This window comes from Aquila chrysaetos, chromosome 14 (genome assembly GCF_900496995.4).
Source record: "Aquila chrysaetos chrysaetos chromosome 14, bAquChr1.4, whole genome shotgun sequence".
Lineage (NCBI taxonomy): Eukaryota > Metazoa > Chordata > Aves > Accipitriformes > Accipitridae > Aquila > Aquila chrysaetos.
This window is the reverse complement of record NC_044017.1, coordinates 6,989,433-7,006,508: the sequence shown is the minus strand read 5'-3', so window position 1 is coordinate 7,006,508 and position 17,076 is coordinate 6,989,433. Positions and strand designations below refer to the sequence as shown.

Genomic DNA, 17,076 nt, shown 5'->3' with positions numbered 1-17,076 from the left:
ATGGAGCAGATCATCTTGAGTACTATCACACGACACCTACAGGTCAACCGGGTGATCAGGCCCAGCCAGCATGGGTTTATGAAAGGCAGGTCCTGCTTGACTGACCTGATCTCCTTCTGTGACAAGGTGACCCGCTTAGTGGGTGAGGGAAAGGCTGTGGATGTTGTCTATCTACCTGGACTGTAGTAAAGCCTTTGACACCATTTCCCACAACATTCTCCTGGAGAAACTGGCTGCTCATGGCTTAGACAAGTGTAATCTTTGCTGGGTAAAAAACTGGCTGGTTGTCTGAGCCCAAAGACTTGGTGAATGGAGTCAAATCCAGTTGGCAGCTGGTCACAAGTGGTATTCCTCAGGGCTCAGTTTTGGGGCCAGTTCTGTTTAATATCTTTATTAATGATCAGGACGAGGGGATTGAGTGCACCCTCAGTAACTTTGCCGACAACACCAAGTTGGACGGGAGTGTTGATCTGCTGGAGGGCAGGAAGGCTCTACAGAGGGATCTGGACAGGCTGGATCGATGGGCCGAGGCCAATTGTATGAGGTTCAACAAGGCCGAGTGCCGGGTCCTGCACTTGGGTCACAGCAACCCCACACAGCGCTACAGGCTTGGGGAAGAGTGGCTGGAAAGCTGCCCGGCGGAAAAGGACCTGGGGGTGCTGGTCGACGGCCGGCTGGATATGAGCCGGCAGTGTGCCCGGGTGGCCAAGGTGGCCAACGGCATCCTGGCCTGTATCAGAAATGGTGTGGCCAGCAGGAGCAGGGAGGTGATCGTCCCCCTGTACTGGGCACTGGTGAGGCCGCACCTCGAGTCCTGTGTTCAGTTTTGGGCCCCTCACTACGGGAAAGACATTGAGGTGCTGGAGCGTGTCCAGAGAAGGGCAACGAAGCTGGTGAAGGGCTTGGAGAACAAGTCCGATGAGGAGCGGCTGAGGGAACTGGGGTTGTTCAGCCTGGAGAAAAGGAGGCTGAGGGGAGACCTTATCGCTCTCTACAACTGCCTGACAGGAGGTTGTAGTGAGGTGGGTGCTGGTCTCTTCTGTCAGGTGGCTGGAGACAGGATGAGAGGAAATGGCCTCAAGTTGTGCCAGGGGAGGTTTAGATCGGATGTTAGGAAAAATTTCTTCCCTGAAAGGGTTGTCAAGCCTTGGAACAGGCTGCCCAGGGAAGTGGTTGAGTCGCCATCCCTGAAGGTATTTAAAAGACATGTAGATGTGGCACTTAGGGACATGGTTTAGTGGTGGACTTGGCAGTGTTAGGTTAGCAGTTGGAGTCAATGATCTTAAAGGTCTTTTCCAACCTAAATGATCCTATGATTCTATATAATTAAAGAGAGATTGCCTTCCTTGCTACCAAGGCATCTTCCATTTGGTGTTAAAATGTGTGTAGTTACAGATATGACAACATGAATTCTCACAGAAATTTTATTTTTACATTTTTCTTGTGGGTTTTTTTTTGGTAAAGGCAGGCTGTACTACCCTCATTCTGTGCTGACTCTGCTTCAAGACTGATATTCTAAGATAAATTATACAATGCATGAAATTATTGTCAATGTTTGTCTTTAACAGCCCTGTTTTCACAGTTTCTTCAAAGAGCTCAGCACTACAAATGAAATCAGTGAGGGCTGGCTGGGTGGGTAAAAATTTCTGTTGTGTGCTGTATGTCTAAGTGGGAATTCAGGAGAGTTTAAATCTCCATAGCCCAAGTTTTGGCTCCCACTGTTTAAAAATGACTCTTTGCAGGAGAAAGTGAAGATAAAAATACATGTGTAGGTGGGTCGCAGTAGGAAAAGAAAGGCAAGAGGAATTTTGATTAATTGCTTGCATGGACCTTAAAGATTCTGAATCATTTCAGAAATTTTCTACAACTACCCAAATATGAGAAATATCTGGTAAAATTACTAAGAAAGTTTGCTCTGAGCCTATAACCCCTACTATAAATTCAATTCATATTTCAAGATTATCTTTACAGTGAAAATTCCTCCTGAAGTCTCTTAAAAAAAAAACAAACAAATGAACCACATTAATGATGAGATTCGTGAGCACAGTTCCAATATGGACAGTAAATTCTGCAGTGACACCAGTGTCCCAGATGTGTTCTTTCAGAGAATGGAAGCTTAAGAATTGTGATATGTTGGTTCCATTTCTGTTATAGAAGCATTTAGATTAGACTTTTCAAACACAGTTAAAGATACAGTCTCAAAATATTAACCATTAGATGTGCTTCAGTAAGAATCATGAAAAAGCTTCATGTCCTGAGTAAATGTAATCATTCTCCACCATCTTGTGTATATGTCTTTGTCTTATATTCAAATAAATATAAAAAAACTTTAAATATGTAATGAAAAAATCTGCTGATTTCTTTTAATATATATATGCATATATATGAGAGTAAGTAAGGGTTTTGCTAGGGTGCTCTAGAGTGGACTATTATAATAAGCATGGGAATCCCTTCAAATGGCAAAAGGGATAAACAAACAATACCCAAGTAGTGCTGAACATGTGGTGCTTTCATGTCTCTTCAAATCTGTCCAGGTTCAGCTGGAGGAGAAGGTAGATGCTTCTTGAATAATATGAATGCTTTCTCTTCTTTTGCTTATGTATTGACACTGTTTCCATGATACAGAATACCATGGAGAGCTTATTTGTGTTTTAGAAATGCCATATTTCTCCGGAATTTAAAGACAGGTTACTGTTGGGGGCTTATTTTCATCTACAGGGAAATAAACATAGAGAAAATTTTCATCTTTGAGAAAGTCTCCTAATACTTGATTAAAGAAAGTAAGGAAAGGGGATTAAAGAGACAATAACGAATGAGAATGTATGTGCTAATTGCATCCCAGCATGAGTCCATGCATCTTACCAGGTGAGTGTGCCAGGCTTCAATCAATCCACAGAGCTTCACTGACAGAAAGGTTATAAGGTATCCTTCAGTCTCGTTAGTTAGACTGTCTGTTCATCACGTGGAGATGTTGAATGCTGAATTCGAATGAAAGATTTCAGAATCTCAGTAGGGATTTGCTGAAATTACTTTGACGGCATTTTGGTCTTAAGTATTATCTTCATCTATGCAGAATCCTGAAAATTTGCAAAACATAACATGCAGTCAGTCAGGCTTACCATTCCTTCTTTTTCAAGGAGCCGCATCACAGGTTGGACTGTGCTTGGACTGCCCTTGGACATTCTTAGTCGCGTTTCTAGCCCAAGTGCAATTCAGAGCTATTTAAGACTCCTAAACATTTCACAAATTCTGTGTGATTTCTGCAGGCACAGGACAGAGAAAAACTCTTTCACTGACTTGATGAGAACTTTTCATTTAACGTAGGGTCTTTGGAGAGATAGGGATTCTAACGTTATCTTCTACTACAGTACTCTGGGAAAGCTGTTTAAAGCTGCTTGTTCAACCTGCATAGTCACTGGAACGGTAAAAGAGGGCTATATTACATGAAAGAACCAAGTCTGAAAAGTTTTATTGTTTGTTCTTTTTCTTAAATAAATACAGATACATCTCACTGCCTCTTAGAAATTCATGAAAAAACAGTATTACTTACTGCAGACTGGTAATGAAGCTTAGCATTTGCTTCTATGGCCAAATGTAGAAGCATAATTATACTGCCATTGCAGGAAGAGCATAACTCATCAAGCGGGAGAAATTCAGATATTACTCAGAAATAAGAGCATCCATGCAAAGAAATGTATTGGTACAATTATCCCAGTAAATACCATCAGAATGACAAGTCATCCTGTCATGGAGACAAGAATCTCAGTTTCAGGAGAGTAACCTGATAATTTGGAGATAAGCTTGAATCAAGCCCTAGGATTCAAGTACTCATGAACACAGTCCAAGTGAGAGCAGCATCTGAATATTGCACTTCATGATGGCCTCTACTTGGAGGGTGGAACATCATGTATAAAAGTAATGACTAGTTCTTAAAAAGAACAGCTATTACAAGAGTTAAATTATACTCGTGGATAAACTACAGGAACATGAGTTTATAGTCCAACTTTTCTGTAGCTGTATGTTAAGAACAAGCAGATAAACACTTAATTTAAGTAAATAAATGTGGTAATGTGAAGCATTTGAATCTGAGGAACTTGGGTGGTAAAGCAGTCTCAGTTAATCATAATTGTGTCTGATACCGCTGAGCATCATTTAATGATATTTTTAAGGTTTATTTTATATGAATAATAAGTAGGATAGTAAGACGCAGATGCATATTGAAACAATTTTACTTCTAAAACTCAATGCCACTTTTCTATTATGACAATTTTGGAGTAGAACCTCTAATCCAGACCTCCACGCTTTTTTTTTTTTTTTTTTAAACAGGTATGAGTATCAAACCTATTCATCATTGCTATTGTTAGTCTAACACCAGTTGCAGAAACATTAATAAAAATAGTTGTTACCTGCTGCTTTGATCAGTCAGTTCAAAGCCTGGGACATTGGCCACAGTGGCTGTGGCACGCATCTTCCCAGTTCCTTCTCCCCATGCAAGTAAGCCCACCCTCTTCTGTGCTTTAATTGTTCCTGTACACTCCAGTGCTCTCAGATCAGCTGAAAGAAATAGGGATGTGTCCTGGGCACCGATACCACTCCCTGGTGCTAAAATTGAAGGTCTTTCAGTCTAAATGGTCTAGCTGTTCTCACAGCTATACCAGTCCCAAGGAGACAGAGGGCATACAAGGTGTTGACGGGCATACGTGGTGTTGAAACATGTATAAATCATCAAAATCAGTTTTTGAACAGAAAGCTCCTGTAACTGTCGAGAAAGTGGTGTGATTTGCACCTGGTGAATATCACTCCTGTAGAATGGAAGATCATTTAAATTTACATGGAGGAGGTGAACCTGCATACGCTATTTTTATTAGTCCTGAATAATTTTGTGTTTTGTTCTTCTCCGGTGCACTCTCAAGTTGAGGTGTTGCAGATGAGATGAGACAGGCTCTGTGGACAAAAGAAAGCTTAAGGTGAAACACGAAGTAGCATATCACTTGCAAAACAAGCCCTCAGCTATCCGTTGCAGAAAATAGGGCTGTCATATGCCACTAGAAGTTATTTATTCAAATTGTCTGTATTCTTGCTGTCTCTGTAGTAGCACAATCGCTGAGATTCAAGCTAAATGTTCCTAGATTTAAACATCAGACAGAATCAAATATAGTTGTGTTTTTATCACACTTATTACCCTTTCACATTCAAAGATGACCCCAAAAAATGAGATTTGTGTTTTCCAATGTCACATGAGAGATATTCTGAAAATATCTGAGTAATGGCCATATGTTTCCAGAACAAGTCTGTCATCTCTCTTTTATGAACCTGGATAACAGAACATCTCTTCAGAGTATAAATAGCCAGTGTTAAGAGTTCTTCCACACAGGAGAATATCTTTTGGATAATATGTAGTTAAATAAAACATCAACAGTATAAAATATGGAACCATGCTTACAGTGTGATGTGTTTTATGAAACCTATAATTTGCCACACAGGCAGCAAAAAGCTTTAGATGCAAACTGCAGCTACTGGCATAAATTGGCCCTAAGGTCTGTAATGCTACCAAAATACAAAAACCAGTTACGCTATATCTCTACATGCTCTGTGCTAAAGCACATACTTGTTCAGAAGCCTGTATGTTATCACTCAGCTCTATGTCTAAACTGTAATATTAGCTGATGTTAAATACTCTGTAAAGCTTTGGGTTCTCCGTCTTGAAAAAGCTTGAGTAAAACTAAATGTGATTCAGAACAGAGCAAAGGATGAACAAAGAAATAGAAATTCTTCCCCACTAGGAATGACTCCATGGACCAGTACTCTTCAGCTTAGAGTAAAGACACTTCCAGGGAGACATTGCAGTGACCTATAAAACCCCAAGAAGCAAGAGGAATGTGCACAGAGAATTTATTTCCTGTCTCTCATAGTACAAGAGTTGAGAAATATCTGATTAAATCAACAGATAGCGGATTGCAAATCAGCAGAAGGAAGTGCTTTTCCACACGTGACGCAGTTAAGACTCAGATCTTAGTGCCAAATGGTGGTATGACTGCCAGAGAAGTTTACATGGGTTTAGAAAATGGGTTAAGCGAACACATTAAAGAAAAATCAGGTACGGGCTTTCAAATACAAAGATGTTCCTCTGGCAGTACGGTCCTTCAGGGGCATTTCAATATGTGCCTGACCTGCTCTTCCATGCTTTCCTAGGCACCTGCTGCTAGCCACTGTCAGAGGTTAGTGAATTATGTAAACCTTGAACTGACCTGATACAGCCATTCACAGCTCCTACAGCTATCTTAAGCATCCACAAAACTTAAACCACCATTTATTTAACGTTACATAAATCAGTGTAGCAATTGTACGTGTGTTGTATATAGTGATAAACACTATTTCTCTATTGGCTTTCACTTGCATGAAACTTAGTAACTCTCTTCCATTATATCCCATCCTGTTTTCTATTTCTATATTATTTGAATAGATGTGGCTGCTTCCATTAATGTGGGAAACAACGATGTAAATCCTTATGTACATGTACAGAATAGGCCCCCACAGCCTGTTATTGTGAAGAACAATATGGCATTACCAAACTGTGAAGTAAACCTATAAAATATTAATTACAGATTGATTTAGTCTGGCTGGAATTCAGCATTAATGGTTTCACTTAGTGTTATCTAGTTTTTCAAAATTATGGCAGAAGGAGAGGGTAGGGGAAGTCACAAATGCAGCTGTGGAAAGTGCTTTAACTCTTCACCTCTGGAAACCTGGGTTCAAATTCCGATCGTCCCATGCAGACATGAGTTAGCAGAGTCAAGCTATGCACTAGTGAATGTTAGTGTGGATCATAAAACTACTACAAAACAACCGTAGAAGTGAAGAGTGTGAAGGCAGGAGTGAAGTCTGCTGCAGGTCTAGTGCAATGCACTGAGGAGAGCTTTTAAACTCTCTACTTTAACAGTAGTTCTCAAATGAGTCTGAAAACTGAATGCTTCTCAAAGTGACAAAAATGAGATGAACCACAGCCAACTTCATCAGCATCCCATGTTGGTATACTAGAGAATTACCAAAGGAAGTCAGCAATACAGAACTTCATATACTTCTGTTTCTCACTTCTTGCTGGACTTTGTGCCGTGAAATGGACAGCCATGTTAATATTACTACATAGCAGTTCTCTTAGCAACAATTGAAATAAATTAGACCCTCGAGTCCTATTTTTTAGGTATTTTGGCTGAAATACCTTTTGTAAAATAGCTGTTCTACCTTGTTCTCTCTCAGGACATTCCTGGTAGTTTCAGTGGCATGTAGACACACTGGGCAGCTGCACAGGATCTTCACATTGTGGGTCAGCCCTCGAACAAATCCGTACCATACCAGTGCAAGCAGATGTCTCGGATCTTTTGTCATCCAGACTGGGGACCTGTGGGAATGCACCATGGCTCTCATTTGACCACATCTTTGATTTCCTTTCCATGTAAACCAGGGAACAGAGGAGGGCCAAATGCAAGTCTGAGGTTTGTCCTGGTGTACAGCCATGGGGTGCAGTCCCCAAATTACAGAAGCGAGATACAGAACCTGAGAAACATTTTGGTTTCAGGCCAGGCTTACTTCTCAATCATAAGAACGAGAGGTATTTTTTAATATGGTACGTGTGTCTCTGGATAGGAGCCAGGAGGCACAAGCATAGACTTCAATGAGGGAGCGCTACACAACAAACTGTGAAATGCTTTGGCTGAGCAGAACCTATGGAACAAGAGGCCACCTCTAGGCATGCCTACCCTGGTGGGTGCTGCGTCCCTGGGTGAACACGGCGCTGCATGGAGCTGGTGTCCTCCGTCTTCGTTTTGTAGTTCTGGCAGAGGGAGCTTGGGTCTGCCCGCCTCGGACGTGTGAGAGTGCCCTAGATCTCCCTCTAAGCAAAACTACGTGGCCTTCATCTTCATAGGCACCAGGAATTAAAGACTTTTTATTTCTTCATAGTCCTGTGTAAGTTAAACAGGATTTTTTTGTGGTTTTGTTTCTTTGGTAATGTCTTTATACACATGTAAAGACCACACTGTGATTGTCAGTATAAATTTAAACACATTAGACAGGATCTGGGCTGAGAAGCAAGGGAAGACACTGAATAAAGAGTTATAAATCTCACATTATGAAGTTCATATTTAAGTTCCTTTTACAGATCTTGTTCTTTGTTATTTTAGTTCATCATTTTTACTATATATCTGAAGCACTTAGTTTTCTTTCTAATACTGGCAACGTTATTTCTTTCTTTTTTTTAGTACAGAAGTAAAATGCCCTAAGAAAACACATCTGATTTATAGCCAGTGGAAGAAAGATTAGTGCTTTTATCCATTCCCCAACTGAAGCCAATGTATTGTTTTTAAAGCCTTGCCAAGGTAAAAAAGACTGGCTTTACAATAAAGTTAAAGCATTTATATTGAAAGAAAACTTGATGAGGAGCTTGTGGGTCCAAATTATCTCAAGTGTTCCTATAGGAAAGCAAGCTGTGTAACAACAAAGAAAGAATCTGAGAACATTTTTAAAGAAAGATGCTCATATTTCATCTGCCATTTAACATGACATCTCCAAGGAAAAATTGAAAGAGGAGGTATCTGAGGTAGCCAAGCACACTGACATTAGAATGTGAGTTATTTCCTCAAAGAAAATACACCTTTACCTTATGTAAAGGTTTAGTTTAGCCAGTCTATTTATGACATTTATTGGATGTTTAACTTTCAATTACCTAGATACTATTAAAATCAAATTTGTTTTCTTGTCTTCTCCTATAATTAACATCAGTCTCCTCTGAATGTAACAGTTATCTTCCAGTGAAATATGAAGTAGCTAATCATTTAGGCAGGTAGCTTCAACGTTAATTGAGTGGGTAGACTGAGACTTTCAAAATGTTTGTGTTTTACTTGATAATTTAAGAAATGGGGAAAAGATTTTTAAAAAAAATTTTAAAGTAATAGAATAGAAATTCTCTGTTTCAGTTTTGCCATTAAAAAAGAATATTTTCAAAAAGCTTTTAAGCTCACATCTAGAAAGCAATATATGAAAATATTATTCTACTATATATGAGTCTACAGAGTGTTCATCCTCTCTCCTAAAATGTTTGTTGGGTTTTTTTTAAGTCACAGAAAAAATACTGTGGAAGGAAACAATAGTAGCAATACCTTTTAGATGTATTAGATACCATACATTTTTAAATCTTTTTTTATTAGTTTTTATTATGAACTTTCTGTTAAAAGAAACAAAGGACAGCTTAAAAGACATTTGGTAATTAAAAAGCTGTACTCGGTGTCATTGTTTATCTTTGGGGTTTTGCTTATCTTGCTCTTACAAAATGCATACTGTTATGGTACTTAACATTTGTAGTGAAAGGCTTTTTAAATGGCTTGTGATAATTAAACTGCAAGATAAAATATATTATTTCATTTTTTTAACTAGTCAGTTTTAATCTCATAAAACAAGCAGGGGCTACAGGATAGAGAACACTATATATATATATATATTTTTTTTTTTTTTTTTTTTTTTTTTTTACAAGTTATCTTAGATTGTCTGGCATACAACCCAGGATCACAAAATAAAAATAGTCCTGTGTGGCTAATTGTGATATAGGGATAAAAATCTCTTACTCTTATTACACAAGTATATTACCCAGAATTGAAACACTGGCTTTCCTGAAATCAACAGGAGTTCAGCTATTTGTTTCAGCAGAGGCAGACTTCATTCTGGGAGTATATCTGCAGTTGCAGCTGCTGTTTTGTGATGTAAATGTACAGCAGGTTAGAGTGCTTATCCCCGAAAACTGTTTTTCTGTTCTTGCTTTACTACTTCTCACAGTCAAAAGTAACTCACACCAAATCTCTCTTCAGAATTGTTTTCCTTGTTTTCAGACCTTAGCAAATCCCATCCAAGCTATCTTAACTGCTCACTTGCTCCATACCCAATATTAATAATCTCTTTTCATACAGTCTTCCCAGAACTGTAACAAGAACTTTCTCCTTTTCCTCTCCAGCCATGCAGAACAGCCCTTTGCTTCACCTCCTTTATAGCTTGTTTCTGATATTAGTTCAAAACTTGTCTCTTCTCCTGTGTTCTTGGTGTTCTCCCATTATGCTATTTGACATTTTGACACTTTATAAGAAATCCTCTATGCCAAACTGATGCTATTTATTATTATTAATTCACCATGACTTTTCCAAGTAAAGTTGGCCTGTCCTTTTTATAAAGTGCTAGCTCCTTTTCATTGAAAAGAACTTTTTAAAGTGTTTTTCAAAGTAAAAGAGTCAAAACCATTTGCATGCAAATATTTCAGTAGAAGAACATGATTGTGCGCTTATACAAATTACTATTTTTGCTTATGAGTGAGTACACAGAGAGGAAGTAGAGCCAAGCAGTTCAAATAAGCATATGCAGAGGAGCTTCAAACAGCATCATTTTAAAGACAGAAAAATATCTCTAGTGCAGGCGGATTCCTTTGGTTGGGTAGAACAGCTTTTTTCAAATTAGCCTCTTTTTTACAGAGGACTGACTACTCCATTCATCCTTCAAAAACCTCTTTCATAAGACAATGTTTAGTTTAGACCTCAATTTAAATTATAACAGGAACCAGCAGAATTTCTCCCTATTTATTTTCTTGCATTCCAAGTAAAATAAAGTAAGTTTCCAACCCTAGTGTTGTACATGCACACACACGTCACCAATTCCCATCACATCATCCAATATATATCAGCATTTACAATCTCCCTCCCAGAAGTCAATGTTGTGAGTCTCTAAATATGTTGGCATTGACACCAAGATTAACAACAGGACTTTTTTCCAGCAGTAGTGGCCTGAGAGAGCTTGTAAAGCATTTTTAATGACACAAAAATCTATATTTTGCAGAGAAATTGCCCTGTCTTTAAAAGTTTTATGCACTCTTAGCTTGTAAAAGTCTGAGGAACACTAGTGCAATGCATTCAAATAATCAGCATGAAATGAATCATAGATTCAAAACACTGCAAGCACTACTTTTTTTTTTTTGCATTTAAAAAGCAAATTTAAAGTGCTTGCAGGTTACTTTTTTATCAGAAAGACTTTGTTTTAATTATGAAATAACATATGAACATAATAACATATAACCACCTGTTTTAAAGGTTAGAATCTTAATTTAGAAAAATGCTTCTACGTAAGACTGTAAGAGATGACTTGCAGCCAGATTAAACTGTGGTCTCAGCTGTTTAATATGCGTATGGTCATTAGTGTTCTAAATTGTCAACATGTCTGAACCAAAATCTGAAATAGCTACCATATATGCTTTCAAAATCTGAACTGTGTCTTGATACATATCGAACAAACATTCAGAAAGTATTGGCAATGTATGCTCTGCCAGCTCAAAAACACACATATAACATTAGTTCTCTGGTTTTAGGAGGAGTTACGGTAGTAGCATCCCATACATTTTTCCCCATTATAAGAGAAAACCAACTTCAGTATAAAAAGCCCACAAAAGTTAAGAAAACTTGTTTCAGCCAAAAGTTTAAAAGGACTAAAAAGGACTTTGTTCAGCTTCTGATGTTATACTAAAACACTCAAAATACTCCATTTGAAAAGATTGTTTCCATTTGTCTCTGTGCTGAAATAAGGATATGGTGAGAAGCTTTTTTGTTTAACAGAAAAATGTTCATCCTTTCCCTGAATCAGCTTATGTTTCTGATGGACTTCTGCAGAGTCAGTTGATGGAAAATTCAAATTTAAGGAACATTTGAGTTGACCATGCTATAAATGCTGACTTAATTTATTACAGTGATGATTTCTTGTTATGTGCCCTACTTTCAGAGGCAGCTCTCTGACAGTGAATTGTCAAACTTCTCCAGGTCTTTTGGGAAACTGGTTGGTATCGCACAGGGAAAAGAGAGACTGAATTACCCTCATGGTAGCTCCTCATATTAGAGCGAACAAAGAGATACACTTACTGTTTATAAAGAAAAGAAACAGGTGTTTGATCATTTATTACCTTAGACCATTTTTTATTGAAATGCCAGGAGCTTAGAAGTTGGCTTGCAAGCCCCCATCATTCTCTGATAGAAGTAGGAGCAACACAGATCTGCACTCCTAAGATTCACCAACTTGAAAGACCTTTTAATATGCACAATGAAAGGTCACTATCTCTTGATGAACAGACTGAGGAAGAGAAAGATAATGTCCCTTTCAATGGATTTTTATTCTCTTTAATCATGTAAAACACCATTTGGCTGCACACTGTTTTCTTCTTGCAAGGCTTCCCTGGTTAAGTACAGTTAGCACCCTAGAACAATAATTAAGTTTTGGGCTGTGTGTAGGTAACTCACTTCAATATGCAGAGGTATGTCCTACAGCTTTGAATGCCCACTTTGATGTTAGTAGAATTATTTTATGAGCATAAGTTAGGGAATAATATGATCCATTCTGTTTCATCTTCTGCCTTTTTAGTGGATAGCAACTTTACCAGACCATCTGTTTTCCATAAAATATTTATATGTACATATAAAAAAGAGAGAGACCTAGAGAGAGAGAAGTAGGACACTACAGAAATAGAAAGAGAGTATCTGAGGACAACTTTAAAAATGTAACATATTTAAAACTTTTTGGATAAAACAAAAGTATAAATCAAAAGTCAGATCTAAAACCCTTTGAAAAGGGCTTTATTTTATGACCATTGATACATCCTAAAGGAAGTTCTAGTTCGTGACTTTCCTTTAGAAAGGAGAAGAATCTCAGTAGTAATATTGATCTGTTGTACACATAAAAGAAAAGTTAGGGGGCCAATCAACATACTAATATTTTTAAGAAAATTATCAATCTACATGTCTGCTCAAAATAATTAATTGATTAAAGAGCGTTCAAAAGGAAGGCTGCCAGCCCTCAGTCAGTAAGGAAGCTGAACTCTACTTCATTACAATTTGCACCCAAACCTTAGGTATTGATATAGCTGCTGGCATAAACAATTATATTCCCTATCTAAACGGTGAAGAAGATGGCTCCGAAAACCTCCCAGAAGAAATCTTGCCAGGCTGGTTTTGGTGCCTGGGCTTAGGCAGACAGGGATCTCCTTCCAGAAGCCTCTGCTACCACCTCTCCCCATTGACTAAAGAAGAACTTACACGTACATTAGCCAGAAGCGTGGACCCATAGGGAAAGATTTGCAAAGCAAACCAGTTGGTGCTGAGGACCTGACATCCACAGCGTACGCATTTCAGAGCTCTCCCCTGCTCCTGAGCGCCGATGCCCGGTGATGCTGGGAATGCAATGGATGTGATCCTGAAGTACATCTTCCCATGCGGCTTCCGCTCACAGAGATCCGGTTTGCGTGCCCTCAGCCCACACTGCAAAGTGAACCAAAGCACACTGAGGACAGGCAAGGAATGCACTTAAAAAGGGTAATCTTGATCTGAACTAAAATGCTAATATAATTGCACCCACTGTAGTTGAACTGTTTGGACAGCTAAACTTTCTGTGCAAGCTGGATACCTAACTTAGGATAGCATTTCATTTACATGTTCAAAACTAAAATTGTTGTGGTTGAATTTTCAAATCTTAAAAAGAGCTAAAGAGACTGGGCTTCTCCTTCTCCTTTTTTTTTTTTTTTTTCCCTAGAATATAATCTTCTGTCTTTTTGTAGCTTTTTTCAGACACCTTTATTTCATTCTCCAAGGAAAGGAGTATCAGAATTGCATGTAGTGTCTGATCAAACAAAATTACCTGCAGTCAGCAATGGAACAATTTCCATGCCCATTTTATAGCAACTAAAATGAATAACAAAGCTTGCTGTTGTACAGATGCACATTCTAGAATTTTGTGCTTGGGTACCTTGGATAAAGGCCTTACAGCCCCAACTATCTCTCTCCTCTATATTTCAGTGTGGAGTAAATGTAAGAATCTTCAAAGGGCTACTGAGTGGTTTTATGTATTTTTTTTAGAAATTATCTCCTACATTTTGCAATACACCCACTTTGAAAGGAAGCATCCTTCTACTACATTGTCCTTACACTCCCTCCACTTCTTCTAGTCAAAGCCTCTGTTCCTTATATCCTCCTTCAGAAACAATCATTCTAATAACATGTCCAAGAAAGGCCAATTTTACTCTTGTAAAGAAAATCATATGTGATGTTTGTCCTCTTGTTGGGGACAACACCAAAGCAAGCCAGAAGCTTTATCTCTTTCAAAGAGTTTCAGGACGCAGCTGAATCTACAGCAGAAAAGTGAGGTAGTATGTGACAAATTAGTTTGCAACACTTTTTCTTTCTTTATTCTCTTCCTAGCCTCTGTTTAATTAACAGATCATAGAAGGAGAGAAAAAGGAAGGAGAGTTAAACCTGAAATTATTAGAAACCCAGAGGCTGAAGCTCTTCCACAGAAGCAACTGTTTCTTCTGAAAAAAAATTCTGAAGTTCTTTTGAAGAGGGAACTAACCTGACGAAAGAAGAAGGGCACGTATTATTTTCAAACTGCAGTCTCACTTGACAATTTGCAGAACAGATTAGGCTATGAGTAAAGATGTGATTTAACAGGAAAAATCAAGAAGGCAGCTGACTTTCTGCTTGCCGCTGCCTTGCTGAGCAGCCCATTCTCACAGCACTCTCGCTGTACTTCTCTCCAGATAACTTAGCTCAAATAGGCATAGCACTTGGTTTATTTGTACAGTCAGGATGAGTGTTAAATGATGACCACTAAAATAAAAGGAAAATAGGTCCATGCAGTCATTGGTGTCGGTGATTTTCTAATGCACGTGCTGATTTAGTCGAGCTTCAAACCCAGGTACTTCAGTTCAGTGCCTAAGTTTAAGCAGGATAAATCAAAGCGGAACAGAAAGCCAGAACAGGGAGGGGGAGGAAGAGGTATAAGGGGTCTGGACACAGCAGGGGGTCGTGGGGAGGCACGGCGCGTCAGCTATCGGCGCGGGACTCGCGAAGGCTCCCGCTGACCTCTCCACGCGGTGGGTGGGCGATCGCCCCGCGGCCGCTGTGGAGCCGGCGCTGCCGAGCTCTGAGCCGCAGCCTCGCACGGGGAAGGGCTGCTCCGGAGACGTGCGGAGGTGTGCTTGAGCTGCGGGGGGCCGGGGGGGGTCACTAGCTGAGTCTGAGAAACGCCAAGTGGTTCCCGGGAACCCACCAAGGAAGGGCCGGTGTTTCGCTGTGCCCAGCCCTCTGGGAGAGCCGCGGCGGCTGGGCACCGCTCGCAGCCCCCACGCGTGGGGGAAGGCCGGGGAAGCAGAGGAGGGCGTGAAGAAATGCCCAACGTTATGCGCATCGCCTGCTGGCAGCAAGCCACTGGCTTTTCAGGTCAGCGGGCGGCATTACTCAGAGGTAGCTAATGCCCAGTGCTCCTGGCTTTTTGGGTGCCCCTCTGGAGCTGGGCTCCTAGGGTGGTGCGTTGTCACGGGGGGATTTAAAAATGAGAGAGAGGGGGGTTCGGATTGCTTAAAGAACGACCTCCAATTGTATTAGAAATAGAAAAATGATTTAATAGAAATTTGTATAAAAGTGCGACTTCACAGGATTCGATGGCCAGGTTCACTCTATTACTTAGTACATGGATGAAAGGCACACAGGAAAATTAAATCAGAATCAAACTAAACTTATGTATATAGAGACTGAAAACATAATGGGGTAAAAGGAAATGTGGGAAAGGGTAAGGGAGACCCTTCCATTGAGTCATGAGATTCAGAGAAGACCCCCTTGCTTTCTAAACTCCTGTCGGAGTCTAGGTGTGGCTGGATCGACTCCTAGTCCCAGACTTGGTCAACGGTTTATATCTACTTGGTCAACGGTTTATATCTAAAGGGATTATGATTATAATAGCAGCCTAAAATTCATTCGCAGTCAAATAAAAATCACAACAGTAGTTTAAGTATAAATTTGGAAGTATTAACTTACAATATATTTGCTATAACATACTTAATAACTTATAATATACTTGCTATGACTTACTATAGACTATTCAGGTTAGTACATGTGCATGCATAAAGACACTAAGAGAAATACATATAAGAGAATAAAAGAGAGTAAAAGAAAGAGAAAAAGAGGTATACCTGTTAAAAATTCCCCGTGAGGTCAGTGAAAATATTCACATCGAATGCTTCGGCATTTGTCTCAATGGGCAAAGGGTCGAGCCTCAAGGAGTGAAGAGAATCAGCCCAGGTCGTGTCGGCTTTCGGTGACAGACCTCCGATTTTCACAAACAGGAAAGTTTGCAAGCTCTGAGAGGTGTCCCACTCAGAGGGAGATGCTGGTTGCAGCCCACTGATCCGGGAGAGCTCAAAGGGTCTCACTCAGTACCGCTGTTTAGAGGTTCAGGAGATGATTGGCTTTAGTCATCAGCAAATTGCTAGAATCCCAGCTGCGCTGGAAAATTCCGAGACTGTTGGAGAATAACTCAAAACATAGATACAGGATGCTCCAAGATTGTCAGGGGAGGATTGTGATGTCTCAAGGTTATTATGAGAAAGAACTGGCTGCAGGTCGTTATGAGAACTGGCTATCTCTACTCCTGTCCCCCCGCCTCCACCGGGCAGCGGGAGTCCTTGAGGCGCACAGCGTATCTCCCTGCCTTAGCTGTGCAAGAGTTCCTGGCGCAGTCAAGGGTCGCTTACCTGCCCGACTCATTACACTTATGCTAAGGCCTAGCGAGCCTTCCCAAGTTCATAAATCAGCCTGGAGAGGGGGAAAGAACTGCACCACCACATGCATTAAAGAGAAACATCCAGCAGCAGCTTGTACTGGCCCAAGACAATAATTCTCATTTCATTATTAAAGAAAGTCTACTTACTCTATGCCTACACCATCATAGCATTGGAAGAAAATACGTATTTATTTAATGTTAGTGACTTGAAAGTGCAAATAGAAGAAATCTCATACTACCAATAGATCAGTTTGACATTTGTGTTGGTGACACTGTTCTCCTTTTGACTTCCTTCCCACTGTACATGGGTTGCCATTTCAGCTCCTGCTCGCATTGTCTTCCACCTGCAGTTAATGATGTGCCTACTTGGAAAAGTGTTGCGGAGCGGTCATTTAATTCATTTTGATCAAAGTCTGCACCTTGTATCTTCAATCAGAGTGAAAGTACTTATCC

General features: G+C 39.8%; 1 protein-coding gene and 1 long non-coding RNA gene across 2 annotated transcripts in view; both read left to right on the top strand.

Moving 5' to 3' along the window:
• The window catches only part of GPC6 (glypican 6), a 777,565-nt gene that overhangs the window by 668,450 nt on the left and 92,039 nt on the right, over positions 1-17,076 (top strand).
• On the top strand, positions 271-16,523 carry LOC121233803. Its single transcript, XR_005933973.1, has 3 exons — positions 271-283; positions 9,765-9,767; positions 16,436-16,523. It is a non-coding gene; the product is annotated as an uncharacterized LOC121233803 (long non-coding RNA).